The sequence below is a fragment of the Salmo trutta genome, chromosome 37 (genome assembly GCF_901001165.1).
Source record: "Salmo trutta chromosome 37, fSalTru1.1, whole genome shotgun sequence".
Classification (NCBI taxonomy): Eukaryota; Metazoa; Chordata; class Actinopteri; order Salmoniformes; family Salmonidae; genus Salmo; species Salmo trutta.
In genome coordinates, this window is record NC_042993.1 from 1,168,540 (window position 1) to 1,192,062 (window position 23,523).

General features: G+C 39.3%; 1 long non-coding RNA gene across 1 annotated transcript; it reads left to right on the forward strand.

Moving 5' to 3' along the window:
- Positions 1-21,718: 21,718 nt before the first annotated feature.
- Positions 21,719-22,631, forward strand: LOC115177208 (uncharacterized). The gene is made up of 2 exons (XR_003872370.1): positions 21,719-22,280; positions 22,542-22,631. It is a non-coding gene; the product is annotated as an uncharacterized LOC115177208 (long non-coding RNA).
- Positions 22,632-23,523: the final 892 nt, after the last annotated feature.

Below are 23,523 nucleotides of genomic sequence, written 5' to 3' on the forward strand. Positions count from 1 at the left end.
GATGTTCTATAAAATACAAGAAAGGGACTTTAATAAATATTAATTGTTTGATGACATTGGCAGTAATTCCTACATCATCAACAAAATATATTTAGCTTTTCTTTTTTTATTTACTGTACATTTTTCACTTCAGTTTATTTAGCAAATACTTTCTTAACATGTATTTTTCGGAAAACTGCATTGTTGGTTAAGGGCTTGTAAGTAAGTATTTCATTGTAAGGTCTACACCTGTTGTATTCGGCGCATGTGACAAATAACATTTGATTTGATTTTGATTTGATATAATATGATATCATTTTCTAAAGGTAGTGATTCAAAACCTGAATTGGAAATGGAAACTCAAATGAACTTTGTAGCTCTGTTTTACGGGTGGCATTCCATGAGTCTTTTCACCAGCATCCAATGATAGGTCATGATGACGCATAGGTTGTTGTGGATATTTGTATGACTGCACAAAACCTGTACGTAACTATAGACTCACCTGAGTATGAGGTCATACAGCACAGCAGAGAATAAACACCTGGATAAGCACTACCCATGCTCTACCAAGGTTTTTCAGCACACAGCTTTGACCTACTACAGTAGCTGTGTTGCTATTGTAATTCAAACTATGTGTAGACAGGTTGGTTAGGTTTCAGATCTACTAAAAACAACCAACACAGCTACTGTAGTAGGTCAAAGCTGTGTGCTGGAAAACCTTGGTAGAACATGGTGTGGAATCTGCATTGTGGTGCTCATGAATTTCCTTTTCTTTTTCGTCTTCAGACGGATGCCTACTCTCATTTAAAACATTGTTTTTTGTTTTTAAATCAACAAGATTCCAGACATCCATGTTCCCACCTTTGGAAAATGGATTCCTATTCACTAGTGCAGATCTGAAAGTATTGGATTGGTGTTAGGAATAAAGTAACAACAGCAAAAGCAAGACTAGGTGGATTGCAGGGAAGTTATATAAATGACCTCAAGACAGTTCATTGAATCATAATGAAGATCATAACCCAGTTATCTAGTACATCCTGCTCTACCTTCACTAAACTTATAGGAAAATAATGTCATTTGTCCTTAAGTGTTCACATGAAAAGGATAATTTATGAATCATACATGAATCAGTAATACCTGTATGTGTTTGTAACATGTATGACACTTTATCCAGATCTATACAACTAATTGAATACAAATATCACTGAACTTGTATTCAAAGAATGTTTTGCCATTTTCTCAGGAAACAAACTAAACTAAAATCATCACAACACATCTGTCTGCCCATTAAGCATGTAAGATGAAACAAAGACATACAAATTACTATAATGTAGCTTTAACAGTTAGCAATACAAAGTATCTGATGACACAGAGGTGGGTGTGGATGTTTGTATGGAGGCACACAACCTTCAATACTTAAAGAGACTCACCTGAGTATTATGGTCATACAGCACGGCAGGGAAGACACACCTGAGTATTATGGTCATACAGCACGGCAGGGAAGACACCTGGATCAACAACTCAGGTGAGTCCTTCACTGGGTTAGAGAAATAGGCTATTTAGGGGTAGGGACACATACTTTAAGATCATATTGATAATAGAGTTTTTGACCAAACAGTTAGGCTGGGTTTAAAAAAAGAAGATTGTTCTATGCATTAGGAAATTAAAGACAAGTCACAAGTGCTATTTTGTTACTATTCTGTAGAAATGAAGAAAGGTAATCAAAACATGTTAAAGACAGTATGGTATTATTGAGAGAGAGTTCCAAATTGAGCAGCAGCTGCTGAAAAAATGAGCTCCTACAAATATTGAAATTTACATGGTTTTTAGAGTGAAGTACATTGGAAAAAAGCTAAAGAAAACTGCAAGACTAAATAGGAGACAAAACAAGCAACAAACAAAGAAGATAGGCTTTTGTAACTATTTTTCATAAAATTGTCCAGTTATCTTAGCTAGCTGAATTGTTTATCAGTTGCTAAGCAGTTGCTAGGGACTCTCCTGGAAGACGCTAGCTAGCTAACAAAGAATATCTAGTTAACAGAAGAAAAGAAAGACAAAATCAGGACAGAAGGAAAAGGACATCAAAGTGAAACAGTCCTCTAAAGACACAAGAGACAATAATACAAGAAACAAGGCTTTTATTGCAACATTGTAGCCAACATCCTCAGTGTTGCTATGGAAATTGTTTACCACCAGACATCCAAACAGAGAAAGCTAACAAAAGTTTCAAAGCTTTGATAATGGGACAGAACCATGAATGCCTTTTTGCAGATCTTACCAGTTGCAAAACAAGAGCAAATTAAATTTTTAATACCAAACGAGGACACATATGGAAAAGGGTTATTTGCAACCATTTCCCTTTCTCAAAAAAGAGAGGCATCATCCAAGGATGTCAGATCAGCATTTTTTAAGAAGCTGACCAGAGCAACACGTATCAAACAGTAAACTTATATAATAATGGAACTGTATTGATACAAAGCAAAATAAAACTGCCAAACTGAATAGGAGACAAAACAAGCAACAAACAAAGATAGACTTTTGAAAAAGTAACTATTTTTCATACAATTGTACAGTTAGTTATCTTAGCAAGCTGAATTGTTTACCAGTTGCTAAGCAGTTGCTAGGGACTCTCCTGGAAGACGCTAGCTAGCATTTGAATTGAAGGCAGTCAATTCAGGAAGGGAAACAAAATTCCCATTCAATAATTTAACTGAAAAGTAGAAGTTATTTATTAAACATTGAAACCATTTTTTAAAATGACCAAACACATGAGAACTTTCTGAAGTTATATAAATGACCTCAAGACAGTTCATTGAATCATAATGAAGATCATAACCCAGTTATCTAGTACATCCTGCTCTACCTTCACTGAACTTGTAGGACAATAATGTCATTTGTCCTTAAGTGTTCACATGAAAAGGATAATTTATGAATCATACATGAATCAGTAATACCTGTATGTGTTTGTAACATGTATGACACTTTATCCAGATCTATACAACTAATTGAATACAAATATCACTGAACTTGTGTTCAAAGAATGTTTTGCCATTTTCTCAGGAAACAAACTAAACTAAAATCATCACAACACATCTGTCTGCCCATTAAGTATGTAAGATGAAACAAAGACATACAAATGACTATAATGTAGCTTTAACAGTTAACAATACAAAGTATCTGATGACACAGAGGTGGGTGTGGATGTTTGTATGGAGGCACACAACCTTCAATACTTAAAGAGACTCACCTGAGTATCACCAGTCATACGGCAGGGAAGACACCTGGATCAACAACTCAGGTGAGTCCTTCACTGGGTTAGAGAAATAGGCTATTTAGGGGTAGGGACACATACTTTAAGATCATATTGATAATAGAGTTTTTGACCAAACAGTTAGGCTGGGTTTAAAAAAAGAAGATTGTTCTATGCATTAGGAGATTAAAGACAAATCACAAGTGCTATTTTGTTACTATTAAGAAATGAATGACTATGTAGAAATGAAGAAAGGTTATCAAAACATGTTAAAGACAGTATGGTATTATTGAGAGAGAGAGAGAGAGAGAGAGAGAGAGATTTGTTATTTGTGGATTTCATTTAACATGTTTCTGTGAATATATAGATATAAACATATTTACTTAAATGTTGATTTTACCCATTCAAAAATGTGGATATTACACATTCGATTATTTTCAACATTAAATAAAAAAATACTGGCCTCTTTGTCCAGAGAAGGCTAGCTTACTGTACATTTGTATACTGTATTTAATGCTAATTTGAATTATACATTCTGATTTAGCTGCTGAGTGTAAATTAGCTGTGTTGCTCTGTCTTTATCTACTCCATTTGTTTGTTTAAACAAGAGCGTTGGAGGAAGGTTTTCATACAATCTACTGGATAAATATACGGCTCGATCGACCCAACAGCATGTCAACTTTACATCACCACATTCTCCTCCCCATGATTTGGTCCTTCAACGTTTTCCTTTCGTCATGTTGTCCAGAGGGTCTTGAACAACCTACCTCAGTGATCTGACAAAGAGCAAGTCCAACCTCAACCATCACTCATAAAACACTCAACAATTTAAATGAATTCATTGGAATCATCAGCAGAGACAGAAGACGATCTGAGTCTACCCTTACCAGGATCTATTCTTCTTCACTTTATCACCTGGAACACCTCTGGTATCAAACCCCGCAGACAAGCCTCAGATAATGAACCTAAACTGAATGCTGTACTAGACCAGCTGGAGGATATAAACTCTTCAGTAGCGTTTCTACAGGAGACACGCATTGGACCTAAGGATGTGGAACTCCTAAAGAAAGTGGTTGGTTGGAAATCATTCTTCACTGTATTTGATTCAAAAAGCAAAGGAGTGGCCATACTGATTAAAGATAGCATAACAGACTTTGAGTATATCTGCCATGATGAAGATTACACTGGTGGCTACATTGTACTGTTCTGTCGACTGCATGGTCAACTCTTCACGCTTGTGAATGTCTATAATCACAAAGATGATCACACAATCCTGGAGAGACTGGGCCATTATCTTAAAAACACTGCTACTGGAACCTTGGTGGTGGGAGGGGATTTCAACACAGTGCTAGACCCTAAAATGGACAGGAGCTCCACGTCAGATAATCGTCAGCACAAAGCATTTAGAGGTTATCTTTCAGAATTCACCTCCTCTCTGAAGCTAGTGGATATATGGAGAAACCAAAACCCTAATTCAAAAGGCTTCACTTTCTCTAAAAAGACTAAGACTTCAGAGTCTGGAGAACCTCAGTACACCAAATCCAGGTTAGACATGTTCTTTATGCCAGAATTCAAACGGACACATAATATTACTCACAGCTGCAGAATCCATGATATCTGTAAGGTGGAGGGGAAAAAAACAGTTTCCGATCACAAACCAGTTATTCTGGAGTTCTACCTTCCTGCCAAAGCAGACAGCTCCACTCCCTCCACACTAGAATGTAGAATTACAGAGGTTATGCACATGTTAGCTGAGTCTCAGCACAATGATCAAAAAGACAGAACAGGAAAAATATGTGGGTCTGAGATAGTAATGGCAATAGAATCTCTGACTGGCTCTGGACAACCAACACATGGTACAATACCTGACCTGATAACAACCGAACACTTAAAGCAGACATATAATAAAGAACATAAAGCTTCAGAAATGACACCCAATGAAAGGACGATATTTGCTAAAATACTAGAAAGTCGTATACAAATGTACCTTCAGTTCTCAATCAAAGAAAAGAACCGAGGTGAACCGTCACAGAGTTTGCCTTATCTTGTTACGTTGGACATCCCAACAAAGATTAAGAGAAAATTCTTGGAAGAAGCCCTTTTGTCCATAAAGTGTTCTAAACCAACTCCTAAATCACCTGACCCTATTGTATTCACATTTTTAAGGGAAGTGCTTTCTCGTGACTTTACCATCTGGTTAAAGTTGCTTCCAATTGCCGATCGTACTTTAGGTCCCACAAATCTTCGATGTGACAAGAGATGGTTAAATCATGACTCTCCCCTCACCCAAACTCTACTTGCCCTATGCCTGAAGAATTTGCAATACAAGGTGAATGATCAAACTAAGATAACAAGTGTGTGGTACTTCAGACGGTGTTGTCTGATACACATGGATGAAAAGGAATTGCCAACTGTGGCAGCTGTACTCTTTAAATTCAGACAAGACTCTGGGCTTAGTATTAACACAGATAAAACTATCCCTTTGCCACCAGAACAGTGAGTGAAGGTCAAACCCAGAAAAGTGAGTGAAGGTCAAACCCAGAACAGTGTGTGAATGTCAAACCCAGAACCAGTCCTAAAGAGCATGTATTATCTGTGACACACACGTCAAGTTAAATCATAAACCATGAAATAAGAGGCATTACACTTCATATCCAGGGATATTGGATATCTGGGTTCACAACAGCCTATATATTACAACCTGGATATATGGGCATGTATTTTCAAACATATAGGTTATTTATTTAGATGTGTGTCTTCAAAAACTGCTGATATTCATTGTTGCATATCTGTCTTGATAGGAATATAAATAACTACTGTACATAGTATATGATGTATGAAGAAGAAGTGTTCGCAAGAGTATTCAATGTCTCAGTCTCATCAGGGTTCTGCCGACTGTAAATAAATATAAACTCAACTCAATATTCCGTTGGGTTCATCAGGTTACAATGGCCATTGAAACAACAAGGTAATCGGAAGTCCCTCAGGTCTCATTATGTACATACTCCTGTGCATTGTACATAATATGTCGGTCTTCCATAAACAAAGGTGTGTATTTGTATGTGTGTGTGTATTTACATGTGTGTGTATATTGTCTAAATTCGTCTTGATTATAGGACTTGCATTAGTAAAACAAAGTGACTAGAATGAAGACAAATAAACCAGGAAAAAACTGTCTTATTGCAATCATTTTTATTTTGTCATCTCACCTTATATAAAAGGGCTCAGATTGTAGTTCGCTCTTCATAGAAGATGCTACATACTTCCCTAAAATGTGAAAACTAAAAATCAAAACACACAACACACAAAACATAACACAAAACAACAAATATTTTTCCCTATGAACTGATTGTAATAAACTCTAAATCTGTAAGCACCAGCTTTATACAACATGGTTCTAGACATCAGTGTTCACACCACTGGAATAATCATTACATTGCTGATGTTACGCCCTGACCTGAGAGAGAGGGTTTGTTTCTCTATGTGGTTAGGTCAGGGTGTGGAGTGGGCATTCTATGTTTTTGTATTTCTTTGTGTTGGGCCGAGTATGGTTCCTAACCAGAGGCAGCTGTCTATCGTTGTCTCTGATTAGGAACCATACTTAGGCAGCCTGTTTTTCCTTTGGGTTTTGTGGGTAGTTGCTTTCTGTTTAGTTGTAAGTACCTGACAGAACTGTCGGCTGTCATTTTTGTTTATTTGTAAAGTGTTCATTTTTGCATTAAACTACAAGATGAACATATTCCACGCTGCACCTTGGTCTACTCATTTTGACGCCTGTGACAGCTGAATAACTTGCGTAGACCAGAAAAAAATATTTAACTGAAATTTAAGGAATATTGAGAACCAAATGTGCATATAAAGTAATTATTAACAATAATTTCTGTTAATTCTCCATGCACTTTTTTGGGGCTCCAAGGAGAGAGTTGTGAAACACTGCTCTAACTTATCTATCAACATATGAATGTGGCCCTGTCTCAGTTTGGAAACACTTTAAGCCCAATGTTGCGACACTTACAAAACTACCTCTAGCTCTGGCTTAGAATGTTTGTTTCTCAGCTTATTTTTTTCTACATAATTATTACATCTTGAGAAGACAGGAAAAAATGATTCAAGTAATGTACTTGCATGGATGGCCTACAACATATACTTGTGTAGGGGACCAGTGAGGTGTCAGATGAGAGGACAGTTTCTCATGTTTCAGAGGCTACTGATGTCACAATAATCACAGTGACCTAACAAATACTACTAAGAGATACATCTGGGTCTAAGGAGATGCATCACTAAACTTGTAGGAAAACAATGTTATTTCTCTCTGAGTGTTCACACACAATTCTCAGAAGACATTCCTTAACTCTGAAACAAGAGAAAATAAAACTCCACACTCCCCCACCCCCTCAAAACAATGGTTTCAACAGTTATACATTACACCTTACACAGTAGAAGGTCAAATAGAGAGAACAAATGCTTTACTTCTGAAGGTTTAAGAGACATACATGTGAGATGTTCTATTAATCACATTGGACCTTAATAACAATTGTTTGATGATATTGGCAGTAATTCCTACTTCAACAATAACATATCATTTGCATGACCAAAACTAAAAGGTAGTGATTCAAAACCTGGATTAAAAATAGAAACTCATATGTAACTGTTTGATGATTGGAGGGAATTCCATAAGACTAATCTTATAAGACCTCTGTATGACACAGAGCTGGGTGTGGATGTTTTTGAATATGAATGCAACCTTTAGTATTTAAAGAGACTCCGCTGAGTATCAGAGGTCATACAGCACAACAGGGAAGACAGCTGGATCAGTGCTGCACACAGGTGAGGGTATTGTTTTAATAGAATGGGAGATGAAGAAGCAATATTTAGAAATAGGCAGATTTGAAAATAGTGACATTTGTCATTTTTTCCAAATCAATTTAGAGATATTTAGATATGATACAAATCTAGTTTTAAGCCTATTAATGTGCAGTAAAAAATGTGTAATTAACAAATGCTCAACAAAGGGATAAAAAAAATCTCCAATGATTTTACTAAATGGAATATCTGAGAAAATATTTTTCATATAAAGTTCCCTCTCAGAAATTGATGTAGCTCATCCATTTAGGGAATACTTTATAACCGAAAGCATGATTTACTTCATTTCAGTCAACTAGTGTTCTATGATGTTGCTATGGATCTTTTATAAACCCTGTCGAGAATCTGAATATCTATAAGACAACACAGAGATGGATGTGAATGCCTCAATAACGTTTCTTCAAGACGCACATTGGACCCAAAGACATAGATCTATTTGAAATTTCAACAAGCTGGAAATCATACTTCACTGTTTACTTTACACAAAGCAAAGGAGCAGCCATACTATTGAATAAAAACATAGAACAACACTATCAATACGTCCACCATGATGAAGAACCCACTGGAAGTTACATTGTGCTGTTCTGTAAATTGTACGGCCAAAGCTTCACTCTTGTGAATTTGTACAATCATGCAAATGACAAAAGGGTGTTAGAGACACTGACCCAGTATCTTCAGGAGATGGCCACTGGTATCTTAGTGGTTGGAGGGGACTTCAATACAGTCATTGACCCTGATATAGACAGGATCTGTGCAACAGGGACTGCACAGTACACTCTTCTGAGGCGTTTTCTCGAGGATTTAACCTCCTCCCTAAACCCCGTGGACATCTGGGGAAGACTAAACCGAACAAAAAAAGACTTTTCTCGCTCTGAGAAGAAAAGCCACTCTCGTTTAGATATGTTCTTCATGCCAGAGGACACAATATGGCATGCTCAGCACTGTGAGATTCACAAAGTCAAAAGACTATCAGACCACATGCCTGTCTCTCTGGAGCTCTGCCTTCCTGAGACAGAGAGGCAGTGTGTGCCTCAAACAGGCTGTAGACAGTGTTTGCCTCATTCAGTGGGTCCAGTGGTGCCAAAAGCACTTGGCCATAGTGAACCACCTGACATAAGGACAGAAAAGATCAGCGGGGCAGAAGTTTTAATGGCCATGAAATCTTTGATCGACTCAGGTCAACGAACACCTAATGGATACAATGTGATTGACGTCAAACAAAATTGCCCCAAAATGACAGAGAAATGTAAACTCTCTTTTAACAAAATGGTCAGAACAAAAACTATACCAAAAGAATTCAAACAGTCACTCATCACCAAGCACGGCCACAATTTCAGTGTGAAGTACATAATATTTGCCACAGTGCTTGCCAGACGATTAAGGATGTTCTTAGCTCCCTCGTTCAAAAGTAGAAAGAAAGAAGACAAACCTAAGTTCTCTGTTAGTGTGATCTTCCAAGAGGTGACAACAGAAATCCATTGGCTCTTCTTGAAGGATGCACTGTCGTCCATGAAGGCGATTCGGCCTCCGACCCCTCGGGATTTCAGCATCTTGAGGGAACTGCTTCCAAATGTTGTGGGATCGGCAGGTTCTAAAAAGCAGCTGCTGCAAGGCTGTCCCCTCACCCCAACCATCATTACACTCTCTCTGACACACCTGGCTAGCATAGTCCGCCAACATCTACCAGATACCACAGTGAAGGTTTTCAGGCACAGACAGTGTCTATATGTGTACATGCCAGCTGACAGATACTCTGTTCTAAGAAAACTGCTCTCAAAATTCATCATAAGATCTGGGCTCAACCTAGTATGGAGTGTGGGGAGACCTTAGGAGGACTTGGCATTCCATGCAAAATTATTTGGAAATGATGTGAAAGACTTTATGGAAAAATATCCTCAAACTCTGAAAATTATCTGACTCTTCCTGTTCGGACACCCACCGATAAATAATTCTAAGCCACAGTATCCCGCCATACGGCATGCTATGGTTCATAAGAGCCACCAGGGGAAATAGATGCTAACTGAAGGTCAAACCCAGAACCAGTCCAAAGAGCATGTATTATCTGTGACACACGTTTCATCAGGTGAGATCATAAACCATGAAATAAGAGGCATTACACTTCATATCCAGGGATATTGGATATCTGGATTCACAACAGCCTATACATTACAACCTACAGTGCCTTGACACCCCTTGACATTTTCCACATTTTGTTGTGTTACAGCCTGAATTTACACCCTGGGGAAGGCACAGTGATGCCAAAACATTGGTAAATACCAATTCAATTGCTGGGAGATTATACATGGAGTGTGCGACTTTATTTTTGATAGTTTACAGCCTGAATTTAAAGATGTGTGAGGGGACAGCCTGACCGCAGACATTTTATGCTGCCCGGAGTTTCTTTCTTTTCTTTATTGGGAAGCAATTCCTCTTGGGTATTAGAAGGCTCTATGGGCTTCAGTTTCTCCATCAGGAAGGGCTAGTATCAACCGTGGCCCTTTGTTGAAAGTAACAATGAAACTTGTGTCCTTACACCGTGGTTTTCTAGTTTTCTTGTGCGTCATATACCCACAGACGAATCAAAATTATTTTGGAAAATATCAAGTAGTCAACTTTAAAAAGATACCGGTTAATCAGGATGATCAAATTTTTTAAGGGTTTAGGTATCGATTTGTATTCAAGCATTAGATTGTAATTTATCTTTAAGATCTCTGTCAATGGAAACCAAAAGTGTTTGTAGTGATCTGCTTTTAAACTATCTGGTGTTGGTTGTCCAGAGTTGGTCAAGGATTTCATGGCCATTTTTACATCTGTCTTAAAGATTTCACAACAGTCTCTTTAATAAAAAAAATTATAATCTGGATTTGGTTTCTGGATTACCTTGGTTTCTCTTGAATTTGACATTGTTCTTTTGAAAGCGGTATATTGTATTATCCAGGGGTGCCGTCTCCTCCAGAGCAGGTGAATTCTTCAAGATAACCTCTAAATTCTTTGTGCTGATGATTATCTAACATGGAGCTCCTGTCACTTTTAGGGTCTAGCACTGTGTTGAAATATCGTCTGACCACTAAGGTTCCGGGAGCAGTGTTTTCAAGATACCCAGTCTCTTGGACGAAGTGTTGAAAGCGTGCCACAGGGATGCTGGCCCATGTTGACTCCAAAGCCTGCCACAGTTGTGTCAAGTTGGTTGGATGTCCTTTGGGTGGTGGATCGTTCTTGATACACACAGGAAACTGTTGAGCATGAAAAACTCAGCAGTGTTGCAGTTCTTGGCGCAAACCTGTGTGCCTGGCACCTACTACAATAACTTGTTAAAAGGCACTTAAATCTTTTGTCTTGCCCATTCACTCTCTGAATGGCACACATACACAATCCATGTCTCAATTATCTCAAGGCTTAAAAATCATGATTTGACCTGTCTCCTCCCCTTCATCTACACTGACTGAAGTGGATTTAACAAGTGACATCAATAAGGGATCATAGCTTTCACCTGGATTCACCTGGTCAGTCTATGTCATGGAAATAGCAGGTGTCCTTAATGTTTTGTACACTCAGTGTACATTCACAAGAGTGAAGAGTTGACCATGCAGTCGACAGAACAGTACAATGTAGCCACCAGTGTAATCTTCATCATGGCAGATATACTCAAAGTCTGTTATGCTATCTTTAATCAGTATGGCCACTGCTATGCTTTTTGAATCAAATACAGTGAAGAAAGATTTCCAACCCGGCATGTCCTCTTAAGACCGACATCCTCAGGTCCAATGTGTGTCTACTGTAGAAAAGCTACACAAGGTTTACATCCTCCAGCTGGTCTAGAGTGTTAAATTGAGGGTCATTATCTGAGGCTTGTCTCGGGATTTGATACACTCATAGAAAAAAAGGTTCCAAAAGGGTTCATCAGCTTTCCTCATAGGATAACCATTATTTTTGGAAAGAGTTCTACATAGCACCTTTTTGGGTTCAATCTAGAACCTAAAAGGGTGTCACGCCTGCTCCCGCTCTTCCCCTCCTGGCACTCGAGGGCTCCAGGCTGCCCTGCCTTACGCACTTCTGCCACCATCATTTACGCACACCTGCCTTCCCTCGTCACATGCTTCAATGATATTGGACTCACCTGGACTCACTCAATAACCTGTTTATTACCTCCCCTATATTTGTCAGTTCCCCAGCTCTGTTCCCCGCTGCTGCATTTATTGTAATATGTCCGTGTTACCCATGTGCTGATGCTGTTTCTGTCTTATTCTATGTCTGTTTCCTATTAAATGTTTGACTCCCCGTACCTGTTTATCCTGTCCGGCATCGGTCCTTACAAAGGGTTATTTGGCTGTCCCCACAGGAGAAGCCTTTGAACAACCCTTTTTGGTTCCAGGTACCACAAATAATTATTATCCTATGGGGACAACCAAAGAACCCTTTTGGAACCTTTTTTTCTAAGAGTGTACCGTAGATGTTCGAGGTGATAAGTGAAGAAGAGTAGACCCTGGTAAATGGAGACTCTGATCGTTCTCTGTCTCTGATGATTCCAATGAGTTAATTTAAACTGTTGAGTGTTTTATGAGTGATGTTTGATACTTGTGATTTGTTTGTTTAACACCTTCTGGACAATATGATGAAAGGAAAACGTTGGGGAGGAGAATGAGGTGATGTAATGTTGACATGATGTTGGGTAGATGGAGCCGTATAATTATTTTGTAGATTGTATGAGAACTTTTCTCCAGAGCTCGTGTTAAAAAAATGGCGAACAAACTTCCTTTAGTCTTTGGGGGGGACTATCTGTTGTTCCATGTAGTGAATCTGTAATACAATGTGTTCGTATGGCCAAATTCAATGTTTCATCAAATCATTTGTTTATATATTTTCAGCTACATTGCAGACTACAGTTTGGTGTTACAATTTACACACATTTTCTCAGTCTTCTCTCTCTCTCTCTCTCTCTCTCACACACCCATCAGTACCATATTGTTTTTAACATGTTGTGGGGCATTTAGGTCCATGATAACCTTTCTGTAACCCAGCAATGGACTCACCTGAGTTGTTGATCCAGGTGTCTTCCCTGCTGTATGACCATAATACTCAGGTGTGTCTTCCCTGCCGTGCTGTATGACCATAATACTCAGGTGTGTCTTCCCTGCCGTGCTGTATGACCATAATACTCAGGTGTGTCTTCCCTGCCGTGCTGTATGACCATAATACTCAGGTGTGTCTTCCCTGCCGTGCTGTATGACCATAATACTCAGGTGTGTCTTCCCTGCCGTGCTGTATGACCATAATACTCAGGTGTGTCTTCCCTGCCGTGCTGTATGACCATAATACTCAGGTGTGTCTTCCCTGCCGTGCTGTATGACCATAATACTCAGGTGAGTCTCTTTAAGTATTGAAGGTTGTGTGCCTCCATACAAACATCCACACCCACTTCTGTGTCATCAGATACTTTGTATTGTTAACTGTTAAAGCCACATTATATTCATTTATGTGTTTATGTTTCTAAAACCTATAGAAGAAATGCAATTAGGAGAATTTAATGAATATTTCCTTTCTCTTTCCAGTAGGTTTTTGAAACCTACCTTTGTTTAAAGTAAACATACCGTATGCTATTCATCTAACATGCTTAATGGGAAGACAGGTGTCGTCATGTTTGTTTCCAGAGAAAATGGCAATCCATCGTTCAGTGACATTTGAATTAAATGAGTTGTATAGATCTGGATAAAGTTTCTAACATGTTGCAAACCCCTACAGATATTACTGGATAAGTGATTATGAATCTATAACCACAGTGTGTTTGCTTAAGTGAATCCCTGATGTCTGGTTTGAAAGACTTTTCAGAAACTCTCTCATATACCCCAATACAAGCAGGGGACGAGGTTTCAATAACTGAAGTCAGAACTGTGGCAAACCTGAGATTATGAGAATGCCTTTATGTTGAGGGCTGTCTGTCTAAATGTAGGAAATAAGGCACCATTTGGGATACAGCCTGTCTGGTTTATTTGAATAGAACCTCCTTGACATTTTAATCATTTAGCAGACTTTCATATCCATAGCAATTTACAGGAGCAGTTAGGGTTAAGTGCCTTGCTCAAGGGCACATCAACATATATTACACCTAGTCAGCACAGGGATTCAAACCAGGGTTGCAACACCAGGGTTGCAACACCAGGGTTGTGGTTTCGATTCCCACGGGGGGCCAGCACAGAAAAAAATAAATAATAATTGTATGAAATTGTATGAAATGTATGCGTTCACTACTGTAAGTCGCTCTGGATAAAAGCGTCTGCTAAATGACGTAAATGTAAAATGTAATGTAAATGTAAACCAGCAACCTTTTGGTTACTGGCCCAATGCTATTTGAAAGGTAAATAGTAGCTTGTCGACTCCAGCCTGCTGCTTGATTTGCCTGATGGGATTTCCTCTCTTCACATGCAGATCGGTTTGTGATTTGCATAGACCCAAAGGTCTCGCTCCTCTCTTTCTCTTTCTCCCTTATCTCCAGGTGTTTTCAAACAACTGAGAATCCATTCATCCTGTGTGTTCAGCATCCCTCCAAGGATGGGGAATTGGATTGCTGTCTCATCAGCCGTTTTTTTATTGTTTTGTCAGTCACTGATAGTCACTCAATTAGCCTATGTCAGCTAACATTTTTTAGATTGGTAGGTTAGTCTAGTGGTCAGCTATCTAAACTTAGTAGTCATGGTCAAACTACCAGCCACACGCCCCATTGATTTCATTAGACAGTCTCACTCAGATATCATATTAAAAACAGCAAAAATGTCTCTCCATCCCATGGCAAAATGTATGGATGTGGATACGGACATGAAAGACTAGATGGAGTGAGGGGCAGAGGAAGTTGAAGAGAGAGGACAGAGGATGGTATTGAAGGAGAAAAGATAATGATGGAATGTGGTGGAAGATAAAGAGGGCGGTATGGGGTAGATATGAGGAAGTTTGGGTGCCTTGGTAGTTAATAGTAGAGCTGAGTCTGCTTCAGGTAAACAATCTGACCCTGATTACTGAACAAACAAGACACCTGCTCCAAACACACACACACACACACACACACACACACACACACCAAAGTCAGGCAAATCTTTAAAAAAAAAAACAGGAACACTGAAAGTTGACCAAACTTTATTGAAAAAGTTAACCAGTGCCCTGAAACCCTGGGAATGATGCACTGGAATATTGTGACTAGTCTGCTACGCCCTCAACCGGGATTATACTAGTTAGATTGGTCCAACTGGACTGTAACACCTGACACTCTGGGATCTTTATTTCTGTGGTCTTCATCTGACCATATCTGGGATTATCTGGACCTGTAGCTGGTGGTTTACCTCCCAGATTGGGTTCTGCGTGGAATGCCAAGTCCTCCTAAGGTCTGCCCACACTACCTACTAGGTTGAGCCCAGATCTTATGATGAATTTTGAGAGCAGTTCTCTTAGAACAGAGTATCTGTCAGCTGGCATGTACACATATAGACACTGTCTGTGCCTGAAAACCTTCACTGTGGTATCTGGTAGATGTTGGCGGACTATGCTAGCCAGGTGTGTCAGAGAGAGTGTAATGATGGTTGGGGTGAGGGGACAGCCTTGCAGCAGCTGCTTTTTAGAACCTGCCGATCCCACAACATTTGGAAGCAGTTCCCTCAAGATGCTGAAATCCCGAGGGGTTGGAGGCCGAATCGCCTTCATGGACGACAGTGCATCCTTCAAGAAGAGCCAATGGATTTCTGTTGTCACCTCCTGGAAGATCACACTAACAGAGAACTTAGGTTTGTCTTCTTTCTTTCTACTTTTGAACGAGGGAGCTAAGAACATCCTTAATCGTCTGGCAAGCACTGTGGCAAATATTATGTACTTCACACTGAAATTGTGGCCGTGCTTGGTGATGAGTGACTGTTTGAATTCTTTTGGTATAGTTTTTGTTCTGACCATTTTGTTAAAAGAGAGTTTAAATTTGTCTGTCATTTTGGGGCAATTTTGTTTGACGTCAATCACATTGTATCCATCAGGTGTTCGTTGACCTGAGTCGATCAAAGATTTCATGGCCATTAAAACTTCTGCCCCGCTGATCTTTTCTGTCCTTATGTCAGGTGGTTCACTATGGCCAAGTGCTTTTGGCACCACTGATTGAGGCAAACACTGTCTACAGCCTGGTTGAGGCACACACTGCCTCTCTGTCTCAGGAAGGCAGAGCTCCAGAGAGACAGGCATGTGGTCTGATAGTCTTTTGACTTTGTGAATCTCACAGTGCTGAGCATGCCATATTGTGTCCTCTGGCATGAAGAACATATCTAAACGAGAGTGGCTTTTCTTCTCAGAGCGAGAAAAGTCTTTTTTTGTTCGGTTTAGTCTTCCCCAGATGTCCACGAGGTTTAGGGAGGAGGTGAAATCCTCGAGAAAACGCCTCAGAAGAGTGTACTGTGCAGTCCCTGTTGCACAGATCCTGTCTATATCAGGGTCAATGACTGTATTGAAGTCCCCTCCAACCACTAAGATACCAGTGGCCATCTCCTGAAGATACTGGGTCAGTGTCTCTAACACCCTTTTGTCATTTGCATGATTGTACAAATTCACAAGAGTGAAGCTTTGGCCGTACAATTTACAGAACAGCACAATGTAACTTCCAGTGGGTTCTTCATCATGGCGGACGTATTGATAGTGTTGTTCTATGTTTTTATTCAATAGTATGGCTGCTCCTTTGCTTTGTGTAGAGTAAACAGTGAAGTATGATTTCCAGCTTGTTGCAATTTCAAATAGATCTATGTCTTTGGGTCCAATGTGCGTCTCTTGAAGAAACGTTATTGAGGCATTCAGTGTTATTAGCTGTTTTAAGAGCAAACCAAGTTTTTCCGTTTTTGAAGATTTTTTGTAACGTTTACCCCGGATGTTCCAAGTAACAAAGCGTAGAGTGTGATGGCCAGACATGTCCATGGTTCTGAATGCTGAGCCTCTTCAAGACAGGACCTGATCCCTCCAGGACACAACAGACTCTATGAAATAACACAACATCACAGGTAGTATAGCCACTGTCACCAGATCAGATAAAAAATAAAGCCTCCTTCCATAAACTAAATGATGTAGACTTGTAACATTAGCTATGGTTTGTTATATAAACTTCAGATTTCGTTCACAATTGTTTATTCAAACAATTACCTAAAATAGCCGTTCAGAAAATATTTAATAGTTATGGATGTTTATAGAAAAACTTCATCAACTGAGATTTGAATCATAATAGAAAATCTATTATACTGTTGAAACACTATGGAGTGCATCAGTATCTCTTGTTCAAATATAGTCAAATGGTTTTCTGTTCATATGTAAACACACACTGACACAAATTCACATCCATCTCTGTGTTGTCTTATAGATATTCAGATTCTGGACAGGGTTTATAAAAGATCCATAGCAACATCATAGAACACTATTTGACTGTTGTGCTGTATGACCTCTGATACTCAGCGGAGTCTCTTTAAATACTGAAGGTTGCATTCATATTCAAAAACATCCACACCCAGCTCTGTGTCATACAGAGGTCTTATAAGATTAGTCTTATGGAATTCCCTCCAATCATCAAACAGTTACATATGAGTTTCTATTTTTAATCCAGGTTTTGAATCACTACCTTTAAGTTTTGGTCATGCAAATGATATGTTATTGTTGAAGTAGGAATTACTGCCAATATCATCAAACAATTGTTATTAAGGTCCAATGTGATTAATAGAACATCTCACATGTATGCCTCTTAAACCTTCAGAAGTAAAGCATTTGTTCTCTCTATTTGACCTTCCACTGTGTAAGGTGTAATGTATAATTGTTGAAACCATTGTTTTGAGGGGGTGGGGGAGTGTGGAGTTTTATTTTCTCTTGTTTCAGAGTTAAGGAATGTCTTCTGAGACTTGTGTGTGAACACTCAGAGAGAAATAACATTGTTTTCCTACAAGTTTAGTGAAGGTAGAGCAGGATGTACTAGATAAGTGGGTTATGGTCTTCATTATGATTCAATGAACTTGAGGTCCTTTCTATAACTTCACTATTATTATTATTGTGTCTCAAATGTTACATGCACTTTTGTGATTCCCTTCACTTATTACAGTGGAAATGTTGTGTCATCCCTGCGATGCAGTATGACCAGTGATACTCAGGTGAGCATCCAAGGTTGCGTGAAGCCATATAAACATCCACACCCACCTCTGCATCATCATGTTAACTGTTAACCCTGTGAGACCCAACCCAACCCAATTGCATCCTTTACAGGTCCTAAAACATCATGTCAAATCATGTGACATCAGCAGCCTCTGAAACATTAGAAACTGTCCTCTTGTCTGACAACACACAGGTCCCCAGCCTACACAAGAAAATTGGTCTTCTTACAAAATTGTCTGTAGCGTCTGAACGGTTTGGCAAGATGAGACTCATGAACACAATGTTCTCCTTTTGCTCTATGACCTCCACAAGTGTCAGGAGACTCATCTGAAGTCAGTACAGAGGATCTGCCAACTTCTGTCTGTAACGTCCACATCGTTTGGGCTACACATCAACCCCTCTGTGTAAAGGTTAGACTCTCAGGAACATGTACATGTCGGCTGCTCTAGGATGCCCACAGGCCCCACAAGACTCGTCTGAAGGTCCCCCGGTACCAGTTGAAAACATCTATGGATGTCCAGAAATTCAGGTACAAAAAGTATGTGGACACCTGTTCGTTGAACATCTCAGTCCAAAATCATGGGCATTAATATGGAGCTGGCACCCCCTTTGCTGCTAAAACAGCCTCCACTCTTCTGGGAAGGCTTTCCACTAAATGTTGGAACATTGCTGCAGGGACTTGCTTCCATTCAGCCACAAGAGCATTAGTCAGGTCGGGCAGTGATGTTGGGCGATTAGGCCTGGCTCGCAGTCGGCTTTCCAATTAATCCCAAAGGTGTTCAATGGTGTTGACGTCAGGCCTCTGTGCAGGCCAGTCAAGTTCTTCCACACCGATCTCGACAAACAATTTCTGTATGGATCTCAATTTATGCACGGGGCATTGTTAAGCTGAACCAGGAAAGGGCCTTCTCCCCAACTGTTGCCACAATGTTGGAACTACAGAATCATCTAAAATGTCATTGTATGCTGTAGCGTTAAGATTTCCCTTCACTGGAACTATAGGGCCTAGCCCGAACCATGAAAAACAGCTCCAGACCATTATTCCTCCTCCACCAAACTTTACAGTTGGCAGTGTGCATTGGGCAGGTAGCGTTCTCCTGCCAAACTGACTTGTTGGAAAGGTAGTATCCTATGACGGTGCCATGATGAGTCACTGAGCTCTTCAGTATGGGACATTCTACTGCCAATGTTTGTCTATGGAGATTGCATGGCGGTGTGTTCGATTTTATACACCTGTCAGCAACGGGTGTGCCTGAAATAGCCGAATCCACTAATTTGAAGGGGTGTCCATATACTTCTGGCCATGTGTATATTAAGATTGTAGCGTGTATAATGCCAAACTTTTCCACTCTCAATCAGATATAGGAGAGACACTTCATAACAAACTTCATTTTGATATTGTTTTGGGACTCTGTTGTTCCATGTAGTGAATCTGTTATTCAATGCGTTTGTATAGGCTAATAAGGCCCAAAATAATTGTAAATCCAACCATTTTTTTAATATATTTTTGGGATAATTCAAGGGGTCTTAAAATTCAAAATAAAACAGCAAAATGATCCTTGGTATGACCTTCTTAAAACAATTCCATATAGCTTAGTAGAACCCCCCCTACACACACCCTCTCCCCCGACTTAGACAGGGCTGAGACATGGGTTAATAGATATTTCCTATGCATTTGTCTTTACAGTGTGAAAAAGGTCACTATTAACATATTCCAAATAAGTTTTGTCCTTAAATATGTTAACACAGTCAAAAAAAGTAATGTCAGATCATCTTAATTCTGTAACACAACGAAATGTGGAAAGGGTCAAGGGGTGTGAATACTTTCTGAAAACACTGTATGTAAGAGAAGTGCTCCCAGGAGTATGCAATGTCTCAGTCTTATCAGGGTTCTGCCAAATGTAAATAAAATATAAACTCAACTCAATATTCCATTGGATTTGTCAATGGACTTTGAAACCACAAGGTCATCAAGGTCACAAGGTCAAAAGTCCCTGAGGTCTCATTATAAACATACTCCTCCTGTACATTGTACATAAAACTTATTTATTCCATAAATAAAGGTGTGTATTTGCATGTGTGTATATTGTTTACATTTGTCTTGATTTAGAACTTCCTGTAGTAAAACAAAGAAAACACAAATTAAGACAAATAAACCAGAAAAATTCACAAGAAGCAAAGAAAAGAAAGTTCAACAGTCTTACTGCAATAATTTTATTGATTTTTTTTCTGCGCAATATTGGACTCACCTGGACTCCATTACTTTGTTGATTGCCCCTCAATATCTGTCTGCTGGTCAGTTTGATCATCGAGTTAGCATTAATGTTGTTATGTTTTTCCATGTCTATTTATTTATTAAACGTTCACTCCCTGTACTTGCTTCTCGTCTCCAAGCGTCTGTCCTTACAGATATGGTTGTTATATCAATATTTGCGCATGAAGGCATTTCCACCGTCATTTCTCGCATCAATCATTTTACAGACACAAAAATATCCCACCATGTCGAACAAATGATCTGTCGGCATTTATAAAATTGCACAGAAACTTCCTGTTTCCATCACAGCTGTCTTGATTTGTTTTTATACAGTATGACTTTAATCGCTTACAAACTGTAGATGGAAACGTGGTTATTACATTCACATTTTAGTCATTTAGCAGACGCTCTTATCCAGAGCGACTTACAGTAGTGAATGCATACATTTCATTAAAACATTTTTTTCGTACTGGTTATTCATAGGAAATATTTATTACATTCTCTGCATTTCATCTATAGCTTTCAGAAACATAAATATTACTATGTGGCTTCACATTTTATAAAAATTGCAATAAAAAGTATTTGATGATGCAGCTGTTTTTATAGATACATACAGCCTTTAATATTTAAAGTGACCTGAGTATCACCGGTCCTACAGCACGACAGAGATGACACACCAACATTTCCACTGTAATTAGTAAAGGGAATCACAAAAGGACATTTAACACAAAAGACACAGTAATCCTCCATTGTCTCTATACAGACTGAACAAACACATGAGAACTTTGTGAAGTTATAGAAGTGACCTCAAGAAAGTTCATTGAATCATAATGAAGACCATAACCCAGTTATCTAGTACATCCTGCTCTACCTTCACTGAACTTATGTAATTTGTCCTCGAAGACATTCCTTAACTCCAAGAGGACAAAATTACAACTAAAAATAAGAAAATTCACACACCCCCAAAACAAAGGATGTAGCAATTATACATGAAAGCTTACAATGCAAGGTCAAATAGAGAGACAAAGGTAACCCTGCAGATAGCATTACTTCTAAAGGTTTAAGAAACATACACGTGAGATGTTCTATAAAATATAATCATGAGACTTCAATAAATAATAATTGTTTGATGACATTGGCGGTAATTCCTACTTCAACAATAACATATCATTTGTTTGATACAATGTAAAGGTAGTCATTCAAAACTGGGATTAAAAATAGAAACTCAAATGAAACAAGTCATGTGCAAATGTCTGACTCACGGTGTGTAACTGTCTGACTTGCGGTTTGAGTGGCATTCCATGAGCCTTATTACCGGCATCAATCTGATAGTTGCTGTTATGATGCAGAGGTGGGTGTGGTTGTTTCAATGGATGCAAGCAACCATTACTATTTAAAGAGACTCACCTGAGTAGCACAGGTCATACAGCACGGCAGAGAAGACACACCTGGATCAGCGCTACACAGGTCATACAGCACGGCAGAGAAGACACACCTGGATCAGCACTACACAGGTCATACAGCACGGCAGAGAAGACACACCTGGATCAGCACTACACAGGTCATACAGCACGGCAGAGAAGACACACCTGGATCAGCACTACACAGGTCATACAGCACGGCAGAGAAGACACACCTGGATCAGCACTACACAGGTCATACAGCACGGCAGAGAAGACACACCTGGATCAGCACTACACAGGTCATACAGCACGGCAGAGAAGACACCTGGATCAGCACTACACAGGTCATACAGCACGACAGAGAAGACACACCTGGATCAGCACTACACAGGTGAGGTTATTATACGTTGTTTTATAGTATGTGTTGATGTGCAGATGCGTGTAGAATTCACCATTACTACATGAAGATGGTTAATGGTAGATAAGCAGAGATTCATCTTTAAGCTTTGTCTTTTAATTATATTCCACAAAAAAAGCATTTTTGTGCTGGGGCAAGTACTTGCTGAATCTGTCTGAATATTTTGGTTAGCAGGAGGAAAGTCTGATTTAAAACAATTTATTATGAACTCAAAATGATATCTTTATGTTTTAGAATCCAACCTAGCAACACCAAGAACTATGGCAAAATCTACAGGAAATAGTCTCTCTGTCATCACCTGGAACACTTGTGGTGTTAAACCAACAAAACACAGCCCAAATAAGTTGATTGATATAATGAACTTTGGCAAGAAACAGAAAGCTGACATAATCTTCCTTCAAGAAACTCACATTGGACCTAAAGGTTACAATTACATAAATGAAGTGAGAGGTTGGACCTCTTACTTTACCGTTTACTCTCCGAATAGCAAAGGAGTGGCCATACTGGTGAATAAAAAACTAAAACCACACTATGAGTACATCTGCCATGATGAAGATTACGCTGGTGGCTACATTGTGCTGTTCTGTCAGATGTATGGTCAACTCTTCACTCTTGTGAACGTGTACAATCATAAAGAAGACAAGAAGGTACTGAAGAGGCTGTCACAGTATCTTCAGGAGATGATAACAGGCATCTTAGTGATTGGAGGGGATTTCAACACAGTTTTTGACCCTGACTTTGACAGGATCTCTGCATCTGAACATAGACGGCACACAGCCTTGAGGCCTCATCTGGAAGAGTTCATCTCCTCACGGACCCTAGTGGACATCTGGGCAAGACTACAACCAACAGAAGAAGCCTTCACTCGCTCTCAGAACACCAGCCACTCCCGGTTAGATATGTTCTTCATGCAACAGGACAAAGCACCATGTGCCCAGAGCTGTGAGATTCACACTGTCCCAGGGATTTCAGATCACAACCCTGTGTCTCTGAAGATCCATGTTCCTGAAATAAGAAGCATGTTAACAGATGTTCATCAAAAGCTGAGGATGTTAGGAGACAGCAAACTAAAAGACAAGTACAAATTAGACAGAAGAGCAGGAAAATTCAGTGGAGCGGAAGTCCTTGTGGCAATGAAATCCTTGACCGACTCAACATCAAATGAATCAAGGGGAGAGAATCTCATGAAATCAGAGACATTGAAACATTATTACAA